At 38.0% G+C, this 25924-nt stretch overlaps 1 non-coding gene across 1 annotated transcript; it reads left to right on the top strand.

Moving 5' to 3' along the window:
• Positions 1-18002: 18002 nt before the first annotated feature.
• TRNAT-UGU (transfer RNA threonine (anticodon UGU)) lies at positions 18003-18077 on the top strand. Its single transcript has one exon. It is a non-coding gene; the product is annotated as a tRNA-Thr (tRNA).
• Positions 18078-25924: the final 7847 nt, after the last annotated feature.

The following is a 25924-nucleotide window of genomic DNA, read 5'->3' as shown; positions in this document are numbered from 1 at the left end:
ACAGATCAGTTAGTATTGTGAGAGTGGTTGAAGAGTATGGACGTGTTGTTGCAGTGCTCCTCATATTTTTTTGTTAAAAATTAAGTATTAGTAATATGGAATATCCTATAACTAGAACACAAAAATATAACAGACTCGTATAGACTGGACTACAGGTCTGTTTCTTATTATTCATATTATTCATATTATTCATATTAAATGTATTTCTGGTATACTGTACGAAAGTCTTATATTTTGTATAAAATAGTCCGATATTTGATACATCCAGCTTGTTTGTTATAATCCACTCATATTTAGAGTCAGGCAGATACACTAATTTATATCTGTCCCAGTTTGTTATACAAGATCAATACGGCTCCTACTACATAACACGCATTTGCGATCATTGCCCCCCTTCTTATGTACACGACAAGCCTGTGCAGACACGCATTTGCGGTATGTCGTTGCTTCTGTAGACCAACGTAGTAGGTCATTAGCTTTACGACCTGTCTTAGTTTGTCAGACACCTACGGTTTTTTTTTTAAAAGTGTTTGGTTTATTAAGTATATAGTTTTTGATTTGAGCCCCAAGAAATTATATATCAATACCAAAAACCAAAAATAGTAACACACTAAGTATACAAAGTACACTGCAGAACCCAACTGATATTTTTTATTAAGCAAATAGTTTTGATTTGAACCCCAAGAAATTATATATAAATACCAAAACCAAAAATGCCAAATCAAAAATATTGTAATCAATGCGATAAGAATATATCTAGCCCTAATTGGGCTAAGCACCAACGTAATTGTGATCCTGAGAAACGCAAAATGCCCACTAAAATATGCCCAAAATGCCATAGAAAATTTAGCATGGCTTACTTCAATAAGCATATAGACGCTTGTTTCGCACAACTATCTACATTGTCCGTACAGCCATCTACATCTTCTTCTGGTCTAAAAAGAAATCTTGTTACATTCGATAATACTAGACCGGCAAAGCGACCATGCAATGCACCTATTCATAGTAGTTTTGACGGTCATCTAAGGGATTAGTTTTTCGTATCAGAGCCAAGATGTGATATTAAGAATTTTTTAAACAGTAAAAATCCTGATATGCTAGCTAATCTAAATGCACAAAATGGCTCTTATAAGCTATCTCTTAAATTGTATACTGAATATAAGAAACCAAACGACACAAAATTTACACACCCCCACATAACAGAAAATATAGCCGTATACTCAAATACAAACTTAGACGAAATACTAAGCAGGTTTATAGACCAATTGCTTATCAAGCATTCTGAGTGTGCTGCTAAAGAATCAGGATGGAGTCTTTGTGGATCTCCACACAGGCTTTATGTTAATATTTTTGAATTCAGACCTCTACAAGGTTCTACATATCTGCCTTTACCTGACAATATCAAAAACAAAAAAGCCGTGGTTAACGTAGAAAATCCCGACCAGAAATGCTTTCTTTGGTGTATTTTGGCTGCTTTGTTTCCAGTTTCAAATCATCCAGAGCGAATAAGTTATTATAAACAGCACGAACATGATTTTGATGATGCTATGGATGGCTTAGAATATCCAATGCTTGTCCAGAATATCGATAAATTTGAAAAACAGGCCAGAGATAGCAATGGCCGACCATTATCTATTAATGTGTTTTCTGCTGCTCGTGGCGATTGCTTGATAGAACCTCTTAGAATCAGCAACCTTGATGATGACTCTGCTGTCCCGATCGATCTGCTCTTAATTGATAGAGACGGTACATACCATTACACTCTGATACGCAATCTTCAGGCTTTAGTCAGAAAACAACTAGGCAAATCCAATACAATATACAAGGTGTGTCGAAGATGTTTGACTGTATTTGATGGTCAAAAAATAGTAAATGGTGTTTATGAAGAGAATATCAAAATTGCTAAAAACAAGTTGGCTGAACATTTAAAATACTGTGGCAACCATAAACCTGTTCATATGGCTATGCCTAAACCAAACGAAAATGCCAAATTTAAAAAATTCGAAGCCTTGTTGCGGCACCCTGCATATATAGTCTGTGATTTTTAATCAAATCTCAAACCGCTTGCATTCTGCAGCCCAGATCCCGAAGAGTCTTCAAGTACAGCGTATCAGCTACACGAACCTTCTAGTTTTTGTTATGTTGTTGTACAGGATGGTGTTGTTAGTAAATCATACTTATACAGGGGACCAGATGCTCTTAAAAATTTGTGCATAAAATAGAAAATGTGTGCCGTAGCATAGCCCTCAATGTTTTGTTAAAATCAGAACCTATGCTACTTTTAACAGAGGATCAAATCGAAGATTTCAACAGTACAGAAAAATGCCCGGTATGCAATTCTGAATTTTCTGATACAAATATCAAGGTGCATCATCATTGCCATACAGACGGTCGATATAAACAGGCTTTGTGTAGTAGCTGTAATATTAAGATCCATAGGAAAAAATTTGTCCCGATATTTTGCCACGGTGCATCTAATTATGATCTGATCAGATACGAAGGGTTTGACAAGCAGGATTTAAATATTTTAGCAGAAAATGACGAAAAATATATAGCTATTAGCAAAATAATCAGTGTTAATGGCAGGCCCATATACCTAAGATTCATATAGATTTCTGTCGGCCTGCCTTGCCACTCTGGCCAGTCAATTATCTGATGCCCAATCAAAATTACGTCTGATACGTTTCCAAATTTGGACCTGAAATTGATTAGGCGTAAGGGCGTATATCCATACGACTATGTTACCGATTTTTCCAAATTTGACGAGCGTGCTCTGCCACCGCAACAAGAGTTCTACAGCAAGCTCAGAGCATCAGGAATTAGTGATGATGATTATCGCCATGCCCAGTTGATGTGGACCAACTTAAATTGCCAGAATCTTGGTGATTAACGTAAATACTATTTGGCACTCGATGTAATGCTCTTAGCCGATGTTATTGAGGCATTTAGAGCATCCTCAATACAAAATTATTACCTTGACCCGGTCTATTTTTACAGTGCTCCAGGCCTAGCATGGTCTGCGATGTTTCTGAATACTAAAATAAAGGATCTGATCCGGGACCAGGACATGTATCTGTTTATCGAACAATGTATACGAGGGGGCATAGTACGTACAATGTTCTTAAAGATATACCAAAGCCAACAACAAGTGTGTTTCCGATTATGATTCTGTGCGACCATCAAACTATATATTTTATGTGGATGCCAACAGCCTATATGGTTATGCCATGATGAAAATGTGATGCACGGCTGCAGCTGTAGCTCGGTAGATGCGCCGGTAGAGCATGGATTCTAAGCGAAAAGTCGCCGGAGTCGAAATAAATTTTTGATATGCTCGTCTACCTCACCAAGTCGCCAGCCAATGCCCACAAGCTCTGCATTTGAAGAGGATGATGCATTGGAGAAAAGCAAATCGTCGACTTTATACATATATTATATACACACACGAAAATGCTGTACAGACTATTACACAAGATAAACATAAACATATAAGGCAACCATCTACGTTAGCCAACGTACCCCAACACATTCCCCCCTGGGCCCAAAATAGTGTTGCGCGCTATCACTCACGAAATCACTGTTGTGGTGGTGGTGGCCACAATCCTACCTTGGTCCGGCCGATGTATGTACGTCGTCCTCCGTCCAGCGCTGGTCCGTGTGCAGGGTCACAGGGTCACGGTGAGGTCCTCGGGTCGAGTCCCGACAGCATGGGAAAGGAAGCTCGGGCAACGACTCTACGACTGCGGTCAGTGCGCGAGGTTACACTTCCGTACGGTGTCACAGCCCACGGGCACTCGAACACATACGTAACCGACAGTTCCTAGTCAACTCGGAAACGTACTTCTTTATATCACCCAAGTGATATCACCCGGAACTACTTGAGTACAACTTCGCGGTAGTACATTAAGTGTCCAGAAACTCCCTTCTCTATCTCACCGCAGTTCTAAGTCAGTCAACTGTCTCCTCACTCTCAAAAATTGTCCTCCTCCGGTCCCCTTCGATTCCAGGGTTGCCACATATTTTGGCGTCATCCCCTCCTTTGGAATGACCACCGAATCGAAATGGGGACCAATAGACACACTTGGACCCGTGGTACTGCCGAAGGCGACCCTGGGGCTGTTGCTCGTCGTGGCCCCAAAGATGTCCTTACCGTCCGGTGCTGCCGTCTAGGGACTCCTCCACGCAAACACGCACACAGGGATGAACAAAATCTTCATCCCCACTATTTCATCTCCATGTTTTGTCCAGTTATATTAATTAAATATCACTCCCAAATGCACTGTTTCATTGAACATAAATGTTCCCCCCCTTTATCAATAAAATAATACACACATCTTCCATACAATATCAATGTCCCCCCTTTAATAACAAATACATGGTTCTCATTAACAAGCTGAACTACTCTTAAACACAATATTAATACTCTTATACACTGAAATATTCCGGAGGTAAAATAGTCCCCCGTTCGGATCTCCGGGTGGGGACTACTTTGGGAGGTCCCTGGACTAAGGATAAGATCTACATTAGGAATAAGGATATTAAATTAGGCACCTGGAATGTTCTGAGCCTTTACCGGCCTGGGGCATTTCAGTGTACAGTTAATGAGATAGTGAAGTATAAATTAGATGTAGTAGCTGTCCAGGAAGTTAGGTGGCCAGGAGAAGGGAATTGTAAAACTAAAAATTATACTTTTTTCTATGGTGGTACTGAAAATCATAATTGTGGAACAGGCTTTTTCATAAATAATAGAATTATCTCGGCTCTTAAAACAGTAGAATTTATTAATGATAGGATATCATATGCAGTTTTACAGGGTAGGTGGTGTAAAATTATTTTAATAAACATACATGCACCAACGGAAGATAAAGATGATAATACTAAAGATGATTTTTATACAGAGTTAGAACAGGTCTTTGATAAATTTTCTCAGTATGATATGAAAATTCTGTTAGGTGACTGTAATGCACAGATTGGCAAAGAAGATACATTTAAACCCACGATTGGTAAAGAAAGTCTTCATTTGAGTTGGTGTTTTAAGTCCACTTTATGCACAGTAAGGCTAATCGGGACTGGACCTACAGTTTAAAGTGGGATCCGAACCACTTGTGCCTCCACCGGGTATCGAACCCGGGACCCCTTGATTACAAGGTAATGACGCTACCACTGCGCCATGGGGGAGGTCAGAAAGTCTTCATGAATTAAGTAATGATAATGGTATAAGATTGATTACTTTTGCAACCTCAAAGAATTTAATTGTGAAAAGTACCACTTTTAAACATAAAGATATCCATAAATATACCTGGTCTTCTCCAGATGGTAAAACTCATTATCAGATAGATCATATTCTCATTGATAAGAGAAGGCATACTAGTATAATTGACGTTCGTACACATAGAGGTGCTGACTGTGCCAGTGACCATTATTTAGTAATTGCTAAATTAAGAGAGAGACTCTCAGTGATAAATCATAAGCAACAAAATCTAAAAGTTCTAAAATTTGATACAGGAAAGTTTGCTGATGAAAGAATTAAGAAAGATTACCAAATTAAACTGTCAAATAGATTTGAGGTTTTGCAGGATTTAAATGATGATGAAAATATAAATGAAACAGACGTAAATAAGAATTGGGAGCACATACGTAATGCAATAGAATCAGCAGCTAAAGAAAGTATAGGATACCATAAACCAAGAAAAAGTAAGCCATGGTTTGATAATGAATGTCATAATCTAATAGAAATAAAAAATCAGGCTAGACTTAGGTGGTTAAATAACTCGGATGATACAAATCTAAGCAATTATAATAGAATAAAGCGAGAAGTTAACCGCACGTTTAGAAGTAAAAAAAGAGATTACTTGAAAAGCAAAATTAACGAAATTGAAACGAACAGCAAAAATAAAAATATCAGAGATTTATATAAAGGTGTAAATGAATTTAGAAAGGGGTGGCAACCTAAAGTAAACTTGATAAAAGATAAAGACGGTGATTTTCTAGCTGACCCAAGCGATATTCTAAATAGATGGAAGAACTACTTTAATGACCTTTTAAATGTCCATGTAGGAGATAAATCAGAAGTAAATGAAGTACACACAGCAGAACCTTTAGTTCCAGAACCTAACTTGACTGAAGTTAAACATGCTATTAAAAGGCTAAAGAATAACAAAGCACCTGGCATTGATTTAATACCAGCTGAGTTAATTGAATATGGTGGAAATTCATTAATATGTCACATTCATAAATTAATTTGTTTAATATGGAATAAAGAAGAAATCCCTCAACAATGGAAAGAATCCATAATTGTTCCTGTGTTTAAAAAAGGTGATAAAATGAACTGCAATAATTACCGTGGAATTTCTCTACTCTCAACAACATACAAAATATTGTCTAACATTCTTTTAGCAAGACTAACCCCATATGCTAATGAAATTATAGGTGATTATCAATGTGGATTTAAACGTAACAGATCGACTACAGATCAAATTTTTCACATCAGACAGACACTTGAGAAAAAGTGGGAATATAATCAAAATGTCCATCAGCTATTCATTGATTTCAAAAAAGCATATGATTCGGTCAAAAGAGATAAATTATATAATATATTAGTAGATTTTGGAATACCTAAGAAGCTTGATAGTATGATAAAAATATGCACCAGGGAAACAGAAAGTAAAATTCGTGTGGGTAATAATATGTCTGACAAATATATATATAATTGATGGGTTAAAACAAGGAGATGCATTATCTCCATTGCTCTTTAATTTTGCCTTAGAATATGCTGTAAGGAAGGTAAAAGAAACTAAAGAAGGACTAAAATTAAATGGTGTGACTCAGTTGTTAGCATATGCAGATGATGTAGACTTACTGGGGGATGATGTGAATACAATTAAGAATAATGCTAAAATATTTTTCAAAACTGCTAAAGAGATAGGTTTGGAAGTTAACAAAGAGAAAACTAAATATATGCTTACAGGCCGAAACCAAGTGTTAGGTAATAATCAAAATCTAATTATTGATAACAACTCGTTTGAACCAGTTTCCAAATTCAAATACTTAGGAGTAATATTAACAAATGAAAATTATATTAAAGAGGAAATAAAAAGTAGGCTTAATTCAGGAAATGCATGTTATTTCTCTCTTCATAAACTTTTGTCTTCTCGTTTAATATCTAAGAAACTAAAAGTTAAAATATACAAAACAGTAATTTTGCCTGTAGTATTATATGGGTGTGAAACTTGGTCCCTTACATTGAAAGAGGAACATAAATTGAGAGTATTTGAAAATAAGATCCTTAGGAAAATATTTGGACCTAAAAGGGATGAGGAGACAGGTGAGTGGAGAAGGTTACATAATTTAGAACTACATAATTTGTACTCATGTCCAGATATTATTAGAATAATTAAATCAAGAAGACTTAGGTGGGCAGGTCATGTGGAACGAATGGGAGAGGAAAGAGGAGTTTACAGGATTCTTGTTGGGAAACCAGATGGTAAGAGACCTGTAGGAAGGCCAAGACGAAGATGGAGGGACAACGTTCAGATGGACCTAAAGGAAATCGGTAGGGATGGAAAAGAGTATATAGATCTTGCTCAAGATAGGGACAGATGGAAGGCCTGTGTTGCTGCAGCCATGAACCTTCGGGTTTAAGAAGGCTAGAGAGTTAGTTAGTTAGTTAGTCTTATACACTGAACTTATGCCGATTGTGATTGAAGAAACGTTTTCAATACGGAATGTGAAGTATAATTGAGATATGTAGATGGTGAATTTCTAAGGGCGATTGCAATCGCTGCTGTGGGCAAGCGAAACGTGGTTGGCAACACTGGCATGGCACCTTTCGGCAAAAAAACAGACCCCTCCTTGGACGCAAGTGCGGAAAGCAATGAATCAAGGCTTCCCTATACATTTCTGGACAGGAGAAGCGGCAAAACGATGCCCACCGGCGCTTAGGTTCGAGGAGAGATCAGGCGTCGGTCCTACGTTGCGACATGTCGTCAGTAACGAAGGACTTAGCCTCCCTTTTAATACAAAAAACAGAATTTGGTTGAAGACCGGGAGAGGCTAGCGCATGATTGGGGTGGAATAACGGTGCATGCCGATATTTAGGAAGAATTACCCCCGTACCCGTGAAATTGGGACAAGTGGATTTCGCAATAAAAGCATTCCTGTAGCCGAATGAGGGTGCCGAGGAACGCGTTCCTCAACCGGCAGAGGGAGCGAGCAACGAGGCAGGCCAATGTAAAACATATCTATACACACACACGTAAAATTTATATTTATATATAGCAGAAAAAAGCTGTACATTACAGTATCTGTTCATCAAACAATGTATACGAAGGGGCATAGTACAGTGGGATCCATGAGTATTACCGAGCAAATTGTCCATCACCATGTTCGTGTACTTTATTTGACCCAATAGGAGCTTCAAGAATTAAAAGAAAACTCAAAACAAGCTGTTGACAACTTCTGCACCATCATACATAAAAATCCATCGCTTAAAAACACATCGGATGTAAGATAAAAATTAATGAAAATAGTCATGGACAATTTGCACGGTAATACTCAAGGATCCCACTGTACGTACAGTGGGATCCATGAGTATTTCCGTGCAAATTGTCCATGACTCTTTTCATTAATTTTTCTTTTACATCCTACGTGATTTTAAGCGATGGATTTTTATGTATGCTGGTACAGAAGTTGACAACAGCTTGATTTGAATTTTCTTTTAATTCTTGAAGCTTTTGTTGGGTCAAATAAAGTTCACGAACATGGTGATGGACAATTTGCACGGTAATACTCATGGATCCCACTGTACAATGTTCTCAAAGATATACCAAAGCCAACAACAAGTGTGTTTCCGATTATGATTCTGTGTGACCATCAAACTATATATTTTATGTGGATGCCAACAGCCTATATGGTTATGACATGATGAAAAAACTGTCATATGCAGGGCTTGAGTGGGTCGAAGATTTTAATATTGAGGATCTTCAAGACTTTGATGACAGTGACTATGGCCTGTTCTTAAGAGGTCGATCTGGCAATTCCTGATAATTTGCACAGCCAGTTTTCTGATCTGCCGCCAATTGCTGAGTTCCAGTGTCCGCATGGCTCTAAACAGAAGAAACTGATGATGACTCTAGAGCCAAAACAGGGTTATGGCATATACTACAAGAACCTCCAGTTCCTGATGCGTCATGGTGTTTGCAACGATACTTCACACTGAATATATATTGTACGCGAAGGATGAGCAGACCAACACATTTTTTTAAATTAAATTGCAAGTCCTCAGCGCTCAACTGGTTTTCATAATGTTATTATACTTACATTGCAAGAATTAAACAACACAACTCAACTTCAAAAATATTATTTCACTTTATAACATTTGATATAAACTCATTTTTAATTTCTGACACAAGACATTTTTAAGTCAATCTTCTTACATATAACAAAAACGAATCGAAATCAACAACTTAAAACAAATATCGACATTGATACAGCGTTCTTAATCTCAATAGTTCCCTGTTAATTTTATAAACTTGTATGCAATATAAATCAAGTAAATATTAGTTATTTCTGAATGTAGAAGACAGTCACATAGTCCCCCCACTCTCTATAGAAAACTACTCGAGGGATCAAACATTTTATGATCACCCTGTATGTTATCTAAAATGTGCAGATCACAAGGAGTTTTCTCAAGACATAAAAATTATGGGTCAAATTATGAGACATATATAATTCACACATACGTGAAACAATACTTAGTAGTAGCCTTGCGGAACCCAATCTTCTTGTTGGCTAAACTACTTAATATAAACAATATACAAAATGCTGAGTCATTACAAAACTCTTCAGTACATTCATTATTGATACATTACACATTCAATAAACAACTTGCCTCAAATTGTCATTATTTGATCCCTATATATATTTTCATTAACCTTGATTTGGTTAAACCATGCCTGATTCCTGCATAATATTTAGACATACAACAATATGCGACAAGTTTACTAGTAAACATTCTTCTCAAAGTAGCACATTTCACAACCATAGTGACTGACTTCCACATATCATTCTACAATCACAATGAGATACATTTATGCTTAAATAGAACAATGTAATTATTAAATTCAATTAACATCAATTAACTTCGTCACAATTGCTTCTCAATAACTGATTTTTCTTCTTCTCGGAACAGTTGAACATTTTTAAATTAGAGAAATTTACCTTTCCATAATTTTCACCATGTAAAGTGCACAAAGATGTGAAATTTCCTTTGACTTCTTTTACCATAAATGGTCCAATATATAATTGAAATAACTTATGAATTTGTTTATCCAGTTTAGAACTCATTTGTCGATTTCTTGCCAACACTAATTGTCCTGGTTTCTGTTTAACTGCATTGGGAGTATTCCTTATTTTTTATTTATTCTTCTTCCTCTTTGAATTTATCTCTGCCAAATATATTTTTTCCTTCCATGGCAACTTCCGCATTTCCTCAGGCGAATTGAGTACAGATGTTATGGAGTCTCGGATTTCTTCGTGCAAAAATAATTCATTAGGTGTAAAACCGGTTATGCTCGAACAGGAGTTATTTACTAATTTTATAACCTCTCTATGGGATTAGCTTTGGGATTGTAAGACGTTGTTGTTAAATGAATTATTCCTTTTGATATCAGATACAACTTCCATTCTTTGGAAGTAAACTGGCTACCACAATCGGACAGAAGGATTTTGCACACAGGATAATGCTTGAAATAACCATCCTCAAACCGATTAACAATCTCTCTGGTAGTGGCCTTTCTCAGAGGATAAATCATAATGTATTTTGACATAATATCCACAATAGTCAACAAATATTCCTAACATTTAGATTTGGGAAGTTTTCCAATAAGATCTACTGATAGAAATTTGTGAGGCTGAGTAGATAATATATGATATTCGTCCCGAAATATTGGCTGGCTTATTGATTTAGATTTTGCACATTCCAAGCAATCTCTTAGATAATGTCGAATACTCCTTCTCATGCGTGGCCAATAGTAAACTTTCTGACACTGTGCTAAAACTTTATCATTACCAAAGTGATCTTTTAAATCATGGACTTTATGCAGCACTAAGGGAATAAGTTCCTCAGGAACAAAAATTTTACATCTTTCCTCAGGCTTTTCTTTATAGAACAGAATATTTTCATGTAGAAAATATTTACTTGAAATTCTATGCAAGGAGTCATCCTTAAGTGAATTTATAATACGATTACAGGTCTCATCTGACCTTTGTGCAGAGCACCACATATTTGAGACTTCCTCCTGTTTAAAATCTAGTATCACTTGATTTATATACAAATATTCCCCAGATATTTTATTATATTCACTCACTGGGAACCTGCTCAAAGTGTCAGTGTAACCAAATCCCCTTACTGGCCACCAATTTCTTGTAACGATACTTCACACTGAATATATATTGTACGCGAAGGATGAGCAGACTAACACAATTTTTTTAATTAAATTGCAAGTCCTCAGCGCTCAACTGGTTTTCATAATGTTATTATACTTACATTGCAAGAATTAAACAACACAACTCAACTTCCAAAATATTATTTCACTTCATAATATTTGATATAAACTCATTTTTAATTTCTGACACAAGACATTTTGGTAACAGTTTCATGCATCGGAGACACATTTCTTCAATTTTGCACAAGAAACTACTTACGGAAATGAGTTTCTCCAAGGTTTACAACCTTCGTCGATATATATTCTTACTGAAACTTCATCCTACAATGCGGCAGAACAATAAATAATCACTTTTCATGTAATAATATTGCGCATTTTGTGAAAATCGACAACATCATGCCGTTGTTTCCAAGATGTACCTGCAGATGGCTCTAGCGTCGGAAGTCACGCCATCTCGCTAGTGGAATCAGGGTTTCCAAACGCGCGATTTTTTTCGAGAAACGCGCGTTTTTTTTTCTTCGAGAAACGCGCGGTTTTTTGTCGAGAAAGGAAAATGGTTTCTCGATGAATTTAGGGGTGAAATGGGTGCTAATGGAACCTAACCTAACAGGCCTAACCTAACCTCGTGTGAATGGTTCGTGGGGCTACCCGTGGATGGTTTTTGGGGCTAACGTCAATGGTTTGTGGGGCTACCCGTGGATGGTTTTTGGGGCTAACGTCAATGGTTTTTGGGGCTAACGTCAATGGTTTGTGGGGCTACCCGTGGATGGTTTTTGGGCCTAACGAACAATGTTTCATCGAAATGTACAATTTCCAGACGTGATCCCCGGTTTTTTACAACTTTCATGCACAATATAGTTGGAAACATTGATATTCGAAAACAAAAGAAGCGTTACAATTCGCAAAGCAAGCGATATCGCACCGTGACGTGCTTTCCGTAGCATTAAGGAAAATGGTTTATTTTAGCAGAAAAAGTGTTTGTTTTCGTGCAAAAAGCATATTGGCACCTTCCACTTTGTTCCGCAATACATAATTGGTAAGTACAAACCACGAGAAAGACAAAATATCCGATTTAAATGAGTCTCCGATGCATGAAACTGTTAATGCCATTTTTAAGTCAATCTTCTTACATATAACAAAAACAACTTAAAACAAATATCGACATTGATACAACGTTCTTAATCTCAATAGTTCCCTGTTAATTTTATAAACTTGTATGCAATATAAATCAAGTAAATATTAGTTATTTGTGAATGTAGAAGACAGTCACATGTTAAAGTAACCAAGGTTGGCAAAGTCTTAAGGTTCAGGCACTCAAGATGGTTGAAGCCATATATTGATACAAATACCAAGCTTCGAACACGTGCGATAACACAATTTGATAAGACCTTGTTCAAATTGATGGTCAATTCGGTGTATGGTAAGACCATAGAAAATGTCAGAAAACTTACTGATGTCAAATTGGTTACTGGCCCCAGCCAGAGCAAAAAATTGGTAGCAAAGCCCAACTTCAATTACAGAAGAATTTATGACGATAATCTGACGCTTTTTAACATGAATAAAACAAAGATCAAGTTTGATAAGCCTATTTATGTAGGGGCTGTAATATTAGAATTGGCCAAATTACACATGCTGGAGCTATATTACGATGTGCTGAAGCCTTTTTATGGTGATCGTATAAGACTGATATATATGGACACGGATAGCTTTATCCTTGATATTCAGACAGAAGATGTGTATCAAGATATAGCACAGCCTGCATTGCTTGAATATTTCAATACTAGCGAATTGCCTGGCCATCTGAATATTCAACAACACAACAAAAAGGTGCCTGGCAAGTTAAAAGACCAGACACTTGGCGATGTTATTGTAGCATTTTCCGGGTTAAGGGCCAAGATGTACAGCTTTGAAACATCCAGTGGTGCTGTTACTAAAAAAGCCAAGGGCGTTGGTAGAGTAACTGCAGACAAAGAGCTCAGATTTGAAGATTACGAAGATTGTCTCAAATCATGTAGCACAATCAGAACATCAGAATGCAGAATCCAGAGTGTGGATCACTTGTTGACTACAAATATTGTAAGAAAAGTGGCTCTGGACCCACATGATGATAAGAGATGCATTTTGTCATGTGGCATACATACTCTACCATGGGGTCATTGTGATTTGAAAAATGGCAAACAATGCCCAATTACAAAGCATGATTTGAAATAAATAAACATGCCTATGAACTTATTTGGGTTCAAAAAACAGGCTATTATGGACCTGCCAACACCATCACCCTCTTCTGATATACAATCTGTAATATCTAAACTAAGTGGCTTGTTAATTATTCATCTGAACAGCATACTTACAGATATTGATGATGAAACGGGTAAAACATTGTACATATTTAACAATAATTTAAATCACTACCAGTTACCTGTAGGTGGTCAATTACAATTTATTACAACCCCCGAGGGTGATGTCAAGGTTTCAATAGGGAGAAATATTTATAGAATTAAGTACTCAAACATGATTTCTGGCACTGTATATAATGTTTCTGCTGGTGACTGCTTATATATTGAGGTCCCGGGATCCTATGACAAGCTTAGACCTTTTTTTATAGAATTAAGAATTAGATATTCAATAATAAATAACCACTAAATCAAAATGCCTAATGATATATTTGGCCATACAAGGCATGAAGATCACAGTGATGAGATTCTGATGCTTGATGTCAGAGTCAAGAAATTAAGAAGTGATTTACAAACTTTACAAACCACACTCAATGCCAGTCTTCAACTAGAAATTACAAATTTACAATCACAATGCATGGACCCTCTTCTTAAAATTGACTCAGAACTCAAATTATTGCTTCAGAAATATACTGATTTGGCCACATTGGATAATTTTCAAAGTTTAGAAGAAGCTGTAGCAGCTCTTCAAGCCAAATTTAAGATCCAGGCCACCATATGTATAGTCCATTATCATATAATGCACATTCAGTATGAGCCCACATATCACACATTTCGCACTTAACCCATTCTTCTTCACGCTTATCATCAGAAAATTGTCCAGAACAGAAGAGACATTCAGCATCATCATTACTTGGTGTTCTGGCATCTAACATACTGAGATCAGAAGAGTCATATCGCATACTGAATATGCCGTCGCTGTCCGAGTCTAATGATTCGCAGTCTTTTGGTAATGGCGATTTCCCTTCTTTCCAATTGTTTTTAACAGGCTGTTTCTTAACAGCAGTGGACATTTCAATGGAAGTCTTATATGGTGATGAAGTCAGGATATGAGAGGTCCCAAAATACCAGAACAAAGCCTGATTGATATGCTACAAAACTGTACACCATGTATTTTCATTCTGTGTACTAATAAGAAGCACAAGGCAAAAAGGTACTTACCTCCAAACTTTTCACTTTGGGCGGGAACCACAACAATCTTTCTAACGTGCCCTGTTTAACCTCGAGATGCAAACTAACTGCTTCCTCTGGTGGTGAGGGACACTGCCCAGCTTTTCATGCAGTTCTTGCTAAGCACTTACCAGGCGAGATATAATGGTATTCCATATTTGTACCCCTATTTCATATTTGTCCTTCTTCCCCTATATATACATACATACATACATACATAAATAAATACATAATCAATTCATCCGTCCCATAATAAACCAACAGCAAAAATCATATAAATAGTCTCAAATGTGCGCGCTCCTTTTCCTCCAAACAATTGTTCATGTATTTAAGAGAAATCCATTCAGCAGCAGTACTTCTCTCCCTGGTAATTTGCAATGCGTTTCGGAAAACAAAACGCGAGCGAAGCAATCAAGAAAATTTTCAGATCCAAATTTTTACAAAATGAAAACAATATTGATTTAATATGGCGCAAGAAAATTCATGGAGCGTCATGGCATTCATTTTCTTTTACAATTTTTTTTATTTAGGTCGTTAGGCATCCAGGCCCGACTCCCGTCGCACCCTAGCTACGACTCTGAACTTGACAAGACTGCAAGAAAGGCATATATTGCGAGCGAAGTGAACAAGAAATTTTTACGAAACGTATTTTTATTTGTATGAAATTTGAAATCGAGAGGGTAATTGCAGCTCTGTGCCCCCCTGCAGATGCTCTTGGCGTCTGGAAGAAATAATGCAAAATAGACGGGAAAACGAATTCCATCTTGAGTATCCTTTTGTCCTGCTACTCTTAGATTCTGCTAGTTTTGCTTTCCTTTACTTCCATGTTTGCCCCCGTAAAATTGATTTCCGTCTAAGGATGGGGGCCAATGTCCCCTGCCCCATGTGGTTGCGCCACTGCACCCCCTTCCCTCGTAGTTGCCTCGTAGTTTCATTGGCTTGAAAATACTTCATTTTCTTTAAGAGTATAATATCGTTTAATAACGACGATAAGATTCCTCTATCCTTAATTCCTAGGTGAATATCTATAATAATGAAAGGGGGGGCAAGGATGGCCACATCTGACGTTAGAAATCGATTGTCAATCTAAAAGTACATTTTCACACACATAATTTGATTTCAGTCATAATAATTTACATTATTCACTATAATGGGGATGCAGGAATGGGATAATTTCAAATTCAAGAGGTGTTTCTTGAGGGGGCAACACTATTATCGGGGTAATATGTCCCATGGAAAAATACGTTGCGAAATCTACGGGCGTCCATGATTAGGAGGGCATTTGCCCCCCCCTCGCCCGTGCGCACGCCTAAACTCCAATGATACAATTGATACAATCCACAAGGACATGGTGCCCAGCCAATCGGCTTTCTCTACAGCTTCGCTGCAAACAGGGTTACAGATAGCTCACTTCGAAAAGTGGGAGTGAGCCGCCTCAGTCATTAAAAGAGACTTAGTGCATGTAGAAACTCTGGTGAATTGATTGATTGTTTGATTGATTTGCTTTATTTTACTTCGCTTTTTGTGCCACTTTTGGCTAATTTGCGAAGATGGGGATGAGTTATGAAATTGATGAATGGACACTCACAAACATCCATGCCTAGGCCAGGATTCGAACCCGGGACCCCTGGCGTCATACCACGATGTGGTAACCACTCTGCGACGGGGCCGGCGAAAAAATGAAGCATGGAAGCAAATGATAGGTGAAGTGATGAGGCAACATTTGATATTTTGAAGGAGATGATGTTCAGTGAATAAATATAATAAAAATTAATTGCATTGCAGATTTATTTGAATATGCACATGCGAAATATACGAATAGGCAGAAGGCAACATCTCTCCCTAACCTAAACATTTCCATTTCAAGGGATGAATATATAGCTTATTTAGGTGCTAAAACACTATGCATTCGCTCTATATATCTTACGAGGGTCACTATTTATATTTTGAGCCTAACAATGAAAAAACAGGAATTTGGCATTGAAAACTGCTTTATTGTTTTTCGAAGTATTCTCCTTTATGGTCAATACACTTTTGCATTCGTTCGAACCATTTGTCAAAGCAGTTTTTCCAATCTTCTTGAGACACCTTCATAATATGGTTTTTGAACGCATCAACGGCGTCTTCCGCCGACGAAAATCGTTGTCCACGCAATTTATTCTTGACATTCGGGAACAAGAAGAAGTCATTGGGTGCCAAATCAGGACTGTACTGTACGGCGGATGACCCATCAATTCGATTTTTTGACTGTTCATGAAGTCGGTTGTTAGACGAGATGTGTGACAGCTGGCATTGTCTTGATGAAGAATGATCCGACGGCGTTTGTTTGTTTTCCGTATTTGACCGAAGACCTCTAGCAAACAAATTGTTGTGTACCATTCAGAGTTGACCGTTCTACGTTCCTCTAAAGGCACAGTTGCCACATGACCAGTTTTCCCGAAAAAAAAACAGACGACCATTTGTTTCGATGTGCTTCGAGCGCGAACAACTTTTGTTGGAATGGGTTCATCTTGAAACACCCATACAGTCAACTGCTGTTTACGTTCCGGCTCATATGCATATATCCATGATTACAATCTTATATATGCCTTTTGAAGCACCACGATTGTATTTATTGAGCATTTGTTTGCACCAATTCACGCGAGCGTCTTTTTGAGTTTTTGTCAAATTGTGTGGGATCCAATGAGAACATACCTTTCTCACAGCTAAATGATCATGTAATATTTTATATATGCTGGTGGAACTAATGCCTATGGTTGCCTCAATCTCACAGTATGTCAGATGACGATCTTGCAGTATTAGGTTTTGCACAGCATCAATGTTTTCTTGAACAACAACTGATTTTGGACGACCTTCGCGAATCTCGTCGGTGACCGAATGGCGGCCACGATTAAATTCGTTATACCAGCGTTTCACAGTGGCAAAGGATGGGCTTCATCGCCAAATGTGGAAGTAAGTTGATCGATGCACTCTTGTCTTGATAATCCACGTCGAAAATCGTAAAAAATCATCACACGAAAATGTTCACGAGTTAATTCCATTTTATTGTTGTCGCACAATCTCCAAGGCAACATAAACAACACAAATGAAGCTATTGACAAACATTTGAAGTACGTTATGGTCAATAATGCCAGACGATTCCGTGCAAATTTGAGCCTTCCCCATGGCGCAGTGGTAGCGTGATTGCCTTGTAATCAAGGGGTCCCGGGTTCGATACCCGGTGGAGGCACAAGTGGTTCGGATCCCACTTTAAACTGTAGGTCCAGTCTCGATAAGCGTTACTGTGCATAAAGTGGACTTAAAACAGTAACTCAAACGATTCCGTGCAAACGTCAAATCGCGCCTAACTTCAATCAGTGTTGCCAAGGCTCAAAATATAAATAGTGGCCCTCGTATACATGCAGACGTTTCTCATGTAAGCATAATTTTCTCGTCAACAAATGCACTTTCATCACCAGATTGTTAGGGTGGCAAAATTGAAAGTGGAGGGCAAGTAACTGATCCCCCACCCCTCGTCCTCCCTAATCGGCGCCATTGCCAGATTCCATTGAGACTTATTGAATGTGCAAGTGCGAAATGTAGGAATAAGACGCCATTGCCACTAATTACCCTCAAGGTTGGAGCGAACCCTCCCCCCTAACAATTTTCATTTCAAAGACCTGAATATATTGCTTACTTAGGTGCTAAAAACTAGGTGTGTGCGGGATCCCGAAAAGTCGGAACCGGCATCGGGCAAAAAAAATTCCCGTCCCGATCCCGACTTCGGGAAATGAATTCCCGACTTTTCGGGATCCCGGGCAGTCGGGAAATACCGAATGGTCATTGTAAAAAGTCGTTAATTCTCGTCGTCTTCTGCATTGTAAATGACTGGAATTTATCGAAAATTGTTACTTTTTTGTACCAGAAATGCAAAAACTATCACTTAAAGTGAAAATCCCGTGTAGAATTCGAGATTTCCAGAGCTTCGGGAAATTTTGAACATTTCCCGTCCCGAAATTTTCCCGACTTTGTCGGGAAGTTGCGAATTTTTCCCGTGCCGAAGGTCGGGATTTAAAAAAATTCCCGACCCAAAAAATTCTGTCCCGCACACCCCTACTAAAAACTATGCATTCACTCTGTATATCTCATATATACATAAATCTCTGATGTAAGAGTCATTTTGTCGTCAACAAATGCCCTTTCATCACCTGTAATCGACCCCATCTGTATGTATAGACCATGTCGTCTTGCAAGTTGAGACATGTCCCGCGCGAGGGAGTGGAGAGGTGGAAGTAGCTTATTGATTGTGGTGTGATATCTCGTATGTTTGCTTGAGTGTTTTTCATCAGGATAAGGTATGGTTTACTGCTCTTGACTTTGATTTACATTTTGGTTTATATGTCAAAAATCAGGAGAAAATGTCACGAGAATCTCTGAAAGCTAATCAAAGCAAAACTATACATTAAACTGTGACGTGAGAGCAGGGGCGCCGACTTGTCAAAATTATTGGGGGGGGGGGGCTCGGATCACTGATATAAATTAATGAATGATTCACTCTTTCCCTCTCCCTTTTTTAAGTTTTGGCCTCAGTGTTCGGAATCTCATAAAAGCACATGAATTCCTCAAAATATCTAAATTTTTATTCACAGTTCGAATGCAGAATATTAATTGTCCACGTATGGATATGTCACAAGTATCGTCAACCATAATAGGAAAATATTCCCGACTTTTAATATCTGCTACCACGGAGCGCAAAACAGAGGTTTGCATTCTTCACGATTTGAAGCGTATCCTCATACAAAAGCAGAGTAAAGTGTTTCGTCAATAGTTCGTCAATTATGTGACTCATGTTCATTCACTACACGACGGAGCACAGATCATTCAAAACGTATCTCAGTCATTCAATACACTTAATAATATCTGCGCAGTAAGGTAGCTAATTTTCTTTCAGCCACTCTCTCCCAGTCATAAATAAAGCAGCCGAGGGGTTCAAAACTTTGTCACACAGTGACGTGCGGTGACGTCGACACTTGGGGTAGCAATCAGTTGGGTGCTTAAACGGGGGGGGAGTCATTCCCCTCCGCCATTAAGGCCCAGTATTCCAAAAAAAAGAACGCCAAAGTCAGGACAAGATTGCAAAATGATGAATGAGTACTAAAAAAGTACACTTAACCCCAACCCCTATTCGAAAAAAGAAACATTTGATTTGAATACTAAGCCAGAGATCCTGGGTTCGAATCTCGGCTTGACCATGGGTATTCTTTGTGTGTGTCCCTTCATCAATTTTATCGTAGGCTATCATATTCGCGATTAGCCAATAATGACGGAAAAGCGAAGTAAAATAAACCAAATCAAGCAATCACTCAATGATTTGATTTCATTTTTGTTACTTAGCGTCGTTTTTTTGTCACATTTGGTTAATTGCGAAGATGATACGATAAAAGTAATGAAGGGACAAACACAAGAACACCCTTGCCCAGGTTGGTTTTCGAACCCGGAACTCCTGGTGTCGTAGCTAGTGATGTGCCGTAGACTATAAATTTACGTATACATGCGTTATCTACGCGTAATCTACACGAAGATTACATTGGCTTATAGTTTACATAGTCTACTGTAGACAATGCAAACAACCAGTGGCGAAGCTCCTATGAGGCTTTTGAGGCTTAGCCTACCCACAAAATTTTGAAATTAAAATTTCTTGTACCCTGTAACAATCAAAGTTAATTAAAATGAATTAAACTATGTAATCCGAACGTTTGGTTCCGCCGCTCCTTCCAGACATCACGTCAGTCAGTCCAGTAACAGGAGAGCGCGTTCGGTCCGAGCGTGAGCTCTGCGTAGGTGGAAGGGGAGTGAAAGGGGAGGGGACTGCCGATTCGCTGGGTGAAAGCTGCTAGCCTCAGAACCAACCTGTTGTGCTTCTAGTCGTTTTGTGCAAAGTGCGTCGTTTACGCGCTGCATTGTTGAATGTTAATTTACTTCAAGTGCATGCGCGCGTGTGTTTGTGTGTGTGTGTCACATAGTGCATTTATGTTATAAAAATACGATACTGTGAAATTATGTGTTGAAAACTCTAAGAGGATTTGCAGTGAAACAAATGTAAGTGAACAAGACTTCGTGGCTCTCAGATGCTTAACCTACGAAATCTTGGACACACTGACTGGACAAATAGAAATACGTTTTGGAGATCTTGAAAAGATAAAATTTGTTGAATTGGTAGACCAAAATAGCTTTGGGGGATATAAACTACATTTTCCCGTGATGAAATTAAATAACCTTCTGTCCACATATCCATTTTTCAGCAAAGAACGATTAGAAAATGATTTAAAGAATATCTATGCTGATGAAGAAAAGCATTTACCTCCTGCAGACCTTCTAAAATTCAAAGTTAGCAATGATCTTCAAACAATCTACAAAGAAGTAACACAACTTATCAAGTTGATCTTGACATTTCCTGTTACAACAGCTTCCTCCGAAAGAAGTATGAGCACCCTCAAGAGAGTAAAAAATTATCTCCGTAATTCAATGAAAAATGAAAGATTAAGTTCTCTCAGTACAATAGCCATTGAAAAAAAATAACTGGTTAAAGAACTTTCTATTGATCAAGGCTTCAAGGAGAAAGTAATTGATACTTTTGCGACCAACAAAAATCGACGCATGGACCTGCTGTATAAAAAAATATAAGCAGATTTTTCAGCCTAACCAATATTTAATAGTTTTTTTTAGGTTCTATAAAACTTCACCAGTTGTTGCGTTTTGTAACGAAATGCTGACATAACTTATTATTTCTTACATACCTGTAAAGGAAACAAAAAATTAGGTTAAAAACCTAAAATCCGAGATCTACTGTATTCATCAGACAGTTTTCGGTTGCGCCTTTAGAAGTTGTGAGTAATCAATATAGTCTGAATCGATCAGTTCGAGTCTTCGAGTACTTTCTTAACGATTGACGATGGGAATTAATTCTGATTGTTGTCTACAAAAAAAATTGACAGGAGAAGGGAAAATATGTATATCAAAGAATTTGATAATACAGAGTTCTTTCAATTCAAGAAATTTTATATTTACTAAAAAATTCACCTATTAATAAGTTTTCGTTATATATCACCATTTACGAGTAGAAAAACGTAGACTAAAAATTACCTCATTAAACTGGAAACTACCAGACTTACAACTTGAGCTTACTTCAAATCTTGAAATTTATAAGTTTGTGGAATTTACATGTGTGGTGTTTTCCGGTCTGGCTTCTTTGAAAACACCGTCGTAGACAAACCGATATCAACGTTACTCTATTGTCGCAAGTGTTCGAGGAATAAAGCTTGAAGGGTTTTTACTGTTTTGTACATTAAGAGTAGGATACAGTAACAAGATAGAAGCTGCCACCAGACCTAACGTCAATATAGTAATGAAATACTACATAAAAACTTCTGAGAGGAATTTTGCGTCTGTTTGTGCGGAATTATGTGAGGAACGAGGTTTTACCCAGGGGAGTTCCAGGCGGAACAAAATGATGTTAAAAGGAGGTGTTTATTTACTGACAGTGTTCCTTCGACTACAGTACACTGTCTTGTACTGTCTCTTTCTGACGAGACTATTCGTGGAGTGAATGGTTTCTGATAATTAACTGTCTATCACTAAGGACGAGAGGGCCTCCCGGATGGCGCAGTGGTACCGTCGTCGCCTTGTAACTTCCCTCGCAACATCCTTTGTAGGTAAAAATAAAATTGAACAAAACCATATGGACTGAAATTATATTCAGTCTGGTTTTTGCTTTCATCCGACCGTTCATTATGCGTGGTACGGCCGTTGGGTGACATACTTCTTGAATCAACATGGATGGGTGGTCCACAGACCTTGGAATACTAGGCTCGTTGGGAATACTCTTCTGGTAACCTTGAGCGCAATTGTTGTGCGGAGCCCCATCGTAAAGCCAGGCCAATGTCTGTTGCTCTTTGGATTTCACCCTTGTCGAGGGTAACACATTGTTTGCTTCGACAGGGATGGCGAGGGTGAGGCCAGAGGCGAATCCACGAACAAAAGAGGAAAGAAACTTTCACTTACATCAACCATGTCAAATTCAGATTGTAAGTAGGGCCGCATATCTTGAAGGCCCAGACGGGAAGATTCTAGTGATTACTGTTCCAGCATCGGTAATTCGGTATATTATATAAACTATATAGAGAGTGTCCCCCCACCCAGGTGTCAAAAATTAGCAATCAGAAGGAAAAATTCCCCCTCATCCTCCTTCATAAATAACCCTGATTAGAACTGAATGACTCCATAATTACGCGCGTATGTAATTGTAATGAAAAATAGTTTTTAGTTCTGATATATTTTATTGAAATAAAATCAAACTGAAGTATATTTTGGTGGTTAGTGAAAGTATTTTACATGTTTGTTTCAAACGTACATCGGTTACAATTGTCAAAACATAAAAAAATGGGGGGCAATTCTAGTTTCATGTACCACAGATTTGACATTTTGTTTTTCGAAACCAGCCAGCTTCTCAATGTCCCAGTGTTCGCACTAATTTCTTTGTGAGTAGAAAACTCTTAATGCAGAAATGTTTATCAGTCATTCTTGATCGTTGGGGTCTTTCATTTAATTTCATAATGGAGTAAAGTGCTTCCAACATCCCTAAAATTCCAGCATCAAAATGACTAATTCGAGGACGCTGCTCTGGGAGACATAGGAAAAAGCTAGAAACACTAACCTTTGATGATATTTCTCTCTCAATGCTGAGTTGCTTTGTATTTCAAAATGTTCGATTTCAACCTCGGAACTTTCACACGCACCATCAAAGGATAAGAAAATTCCCCTCAGAAGCCTTGAAACCTATTTTCGAATTCATCAATGCCTATCTCGGTGACAGAATGCTACGACGCTGGAGTCCTGTGTTCGAATCTCAGCATGGGCATCAATGTTTTAGTGAGCGTCCCTTTCATCATATCATCGCTCATCCCCATCTTCCTATTTAACCAAAAGCAAAAAGCGAAGTAAAATGAAGCAAATCAATAAACAATCAAATTAATCAAGTGGAAAGTTACTTTGGACCAGTATTGACTTAAATTAGGATCACATACTGACAGTTCGTTTTCCTTACAAGTTGGGAAATGACTGAAATTATAACTTGTACGTGTAAATTGTAAAATATATATGTTACTAACTTAGATACATGAATACTATATCTTTGCTAAATGACCTCTACGTCATTGAAAATATTTTTCTTGTCACGGAGGGAAATCATGACAAGCAGTTATTCTGTCACACTGAGATGAGACTAGAATCCACGAGTAAATACAGCTGAGCAACCCCGCAGACGCCCATACTTTCATGTATTTGAAGCGAAAATGCAACAAAACCATTAAATTATGATTTCAATTGTTCGTTTTGACATAGCTTGTTAAGTGATCGATCAATCCTCTCGTCATCTGTAATTCTGGTATTTTAACCTTTGATTTTGTTTCGATTTTTTTTATCTAGCATCGCTTTTTTGTCACTTTTGGCTAATGGCGACGGCGATGATGAGTGACAATATGATGATATGGAAGAAAGGACACTCACAAAGAACACATGTCCAGGCCGGGATTCGAACTTGGGAACCCTCGAGTCGCACCGCCGCACTGTGATGAGATAACCACTCCACCAAGGCGGTCGACAACTTTATTTCGTAACAAAGAAATATCTTTGAGTGAATACACGTTATCAGGACACAAAATATCAACACTTTTCACAACAAAAATACGCAATCTCCTATTTCGTTTGAGAAAATCTACCAGAGGCGAAGATATAGTACAAGCAATGCAAGCACTGCTTGCATAATTCGAATATTATTTAATGTACTTAATGTTCTAACCGTATTTAGTTTCCATCGCACTCGATTTCGCGAAAAAATGCGGCCGCAAACTCCCCCAGCAGCTCTGTAGCAAGCACCAGCCTCAATGCTTGCAGCCGTTCTGCGGGAAAATAAGGCCTCCGAAGGAGTCACATGGGGAAGCGTGAAATTCTGGTGGAACCCGTCCACAAAGCTTCTACAAAAAGCTGTGCTTTCCGAGCTTGCGTGATTCCCGAAAATAGCCGAGTTCAACCGAAAGCAGAAGGATTCATCTATGGGTACGTTGCCAGCAAAAACTAGTAACGAATATTTGTCTTCATGAACACGTAAACAAGATCGCAAATATAATAATAATTGTTAGTCATAAAATAACTAAAAGAAGTTATTATCACTGTTCTAAATTCCATATATATCATATTATATTACAAATTATTTTAGATTTCGCGAAATATAAAACGCGTAAAAAAAAGTTGACATTGGGAGTTGGGGCAGTGGAATTTCTGAATTTTCTCAGGGAGGGAGGGAAGATTGGACGGACCTTGGTCCTGCAAGATCCGTGAAGACAGCCCCACCCATAACGGCACAAATTATAAGACATATCCTAAAAAATAGTGCCGAATTAGTGCTACCAAAGTATGCAATCCAAAAAATTAGTGCTACTTTAATATACCAGAAAAATGAAAATAATTCTGGGTGAGGCTAACTTCACGGTGGCCCCACCCACAACAGCACAAATTACGAAACATGTGCTAAGATTTAGTGCTAAATTAGTGCTGATCATCCCGCATGAAAGAAAAATTAGTGCTATTAATACAAGCAAGTTATCAGAGATTAATTGATTCCTTTGATCTCTGCCGCCTGTGAAGCTAGCCCCACCCACAACACCCAAAATGTTTAAATCCCACGCCAAAATTTAGTGCTAAATTAGTGCTGATCATCCCGCATGAAAGTAAAATTAGTGCTATTAATACAAGCAAGTTATTAGAGATTAATTGATTTCTTTCATCTCTGCCGCCTGTGAAGCTAGCCCCACCCACAACACCCAAAATGTTTAAATCCCATACCAAGATTTAGTGCTAAATTAGTGCTGATCAACGCGCATGAAAGTAAAATTAGTGCTATTAATACAAGCAAGTTATTAGAGATTTATTGATTCCTTTGATCTCTGCCGCCTGTGGAGCAGGCCCCACCCACAACACCCAAAATTTTTAAATCCCACGCCAAGATTTAGTGCTCAATTAGTGCTGATCATCCCGCATGAA

This window comes from Lepisma saccharinum, chromosome 8, assembly GCF_977018435.1.
Source record: "Lepisma saccharinum chromosome 8, izLepSacc3.1, whole genome shotgun sequence".
NCBI lineage: Eukaryota > Metazoa > Arthropoda > Insecta > Zygentoma > Lepismatidae > Lepisma > Lepisma saccharinum.
The sequence above is the reverse complement of the archived record's forward strand: the minus strand, read 5'-3'. Positions and strand labels throughout refer to the sequence as shown.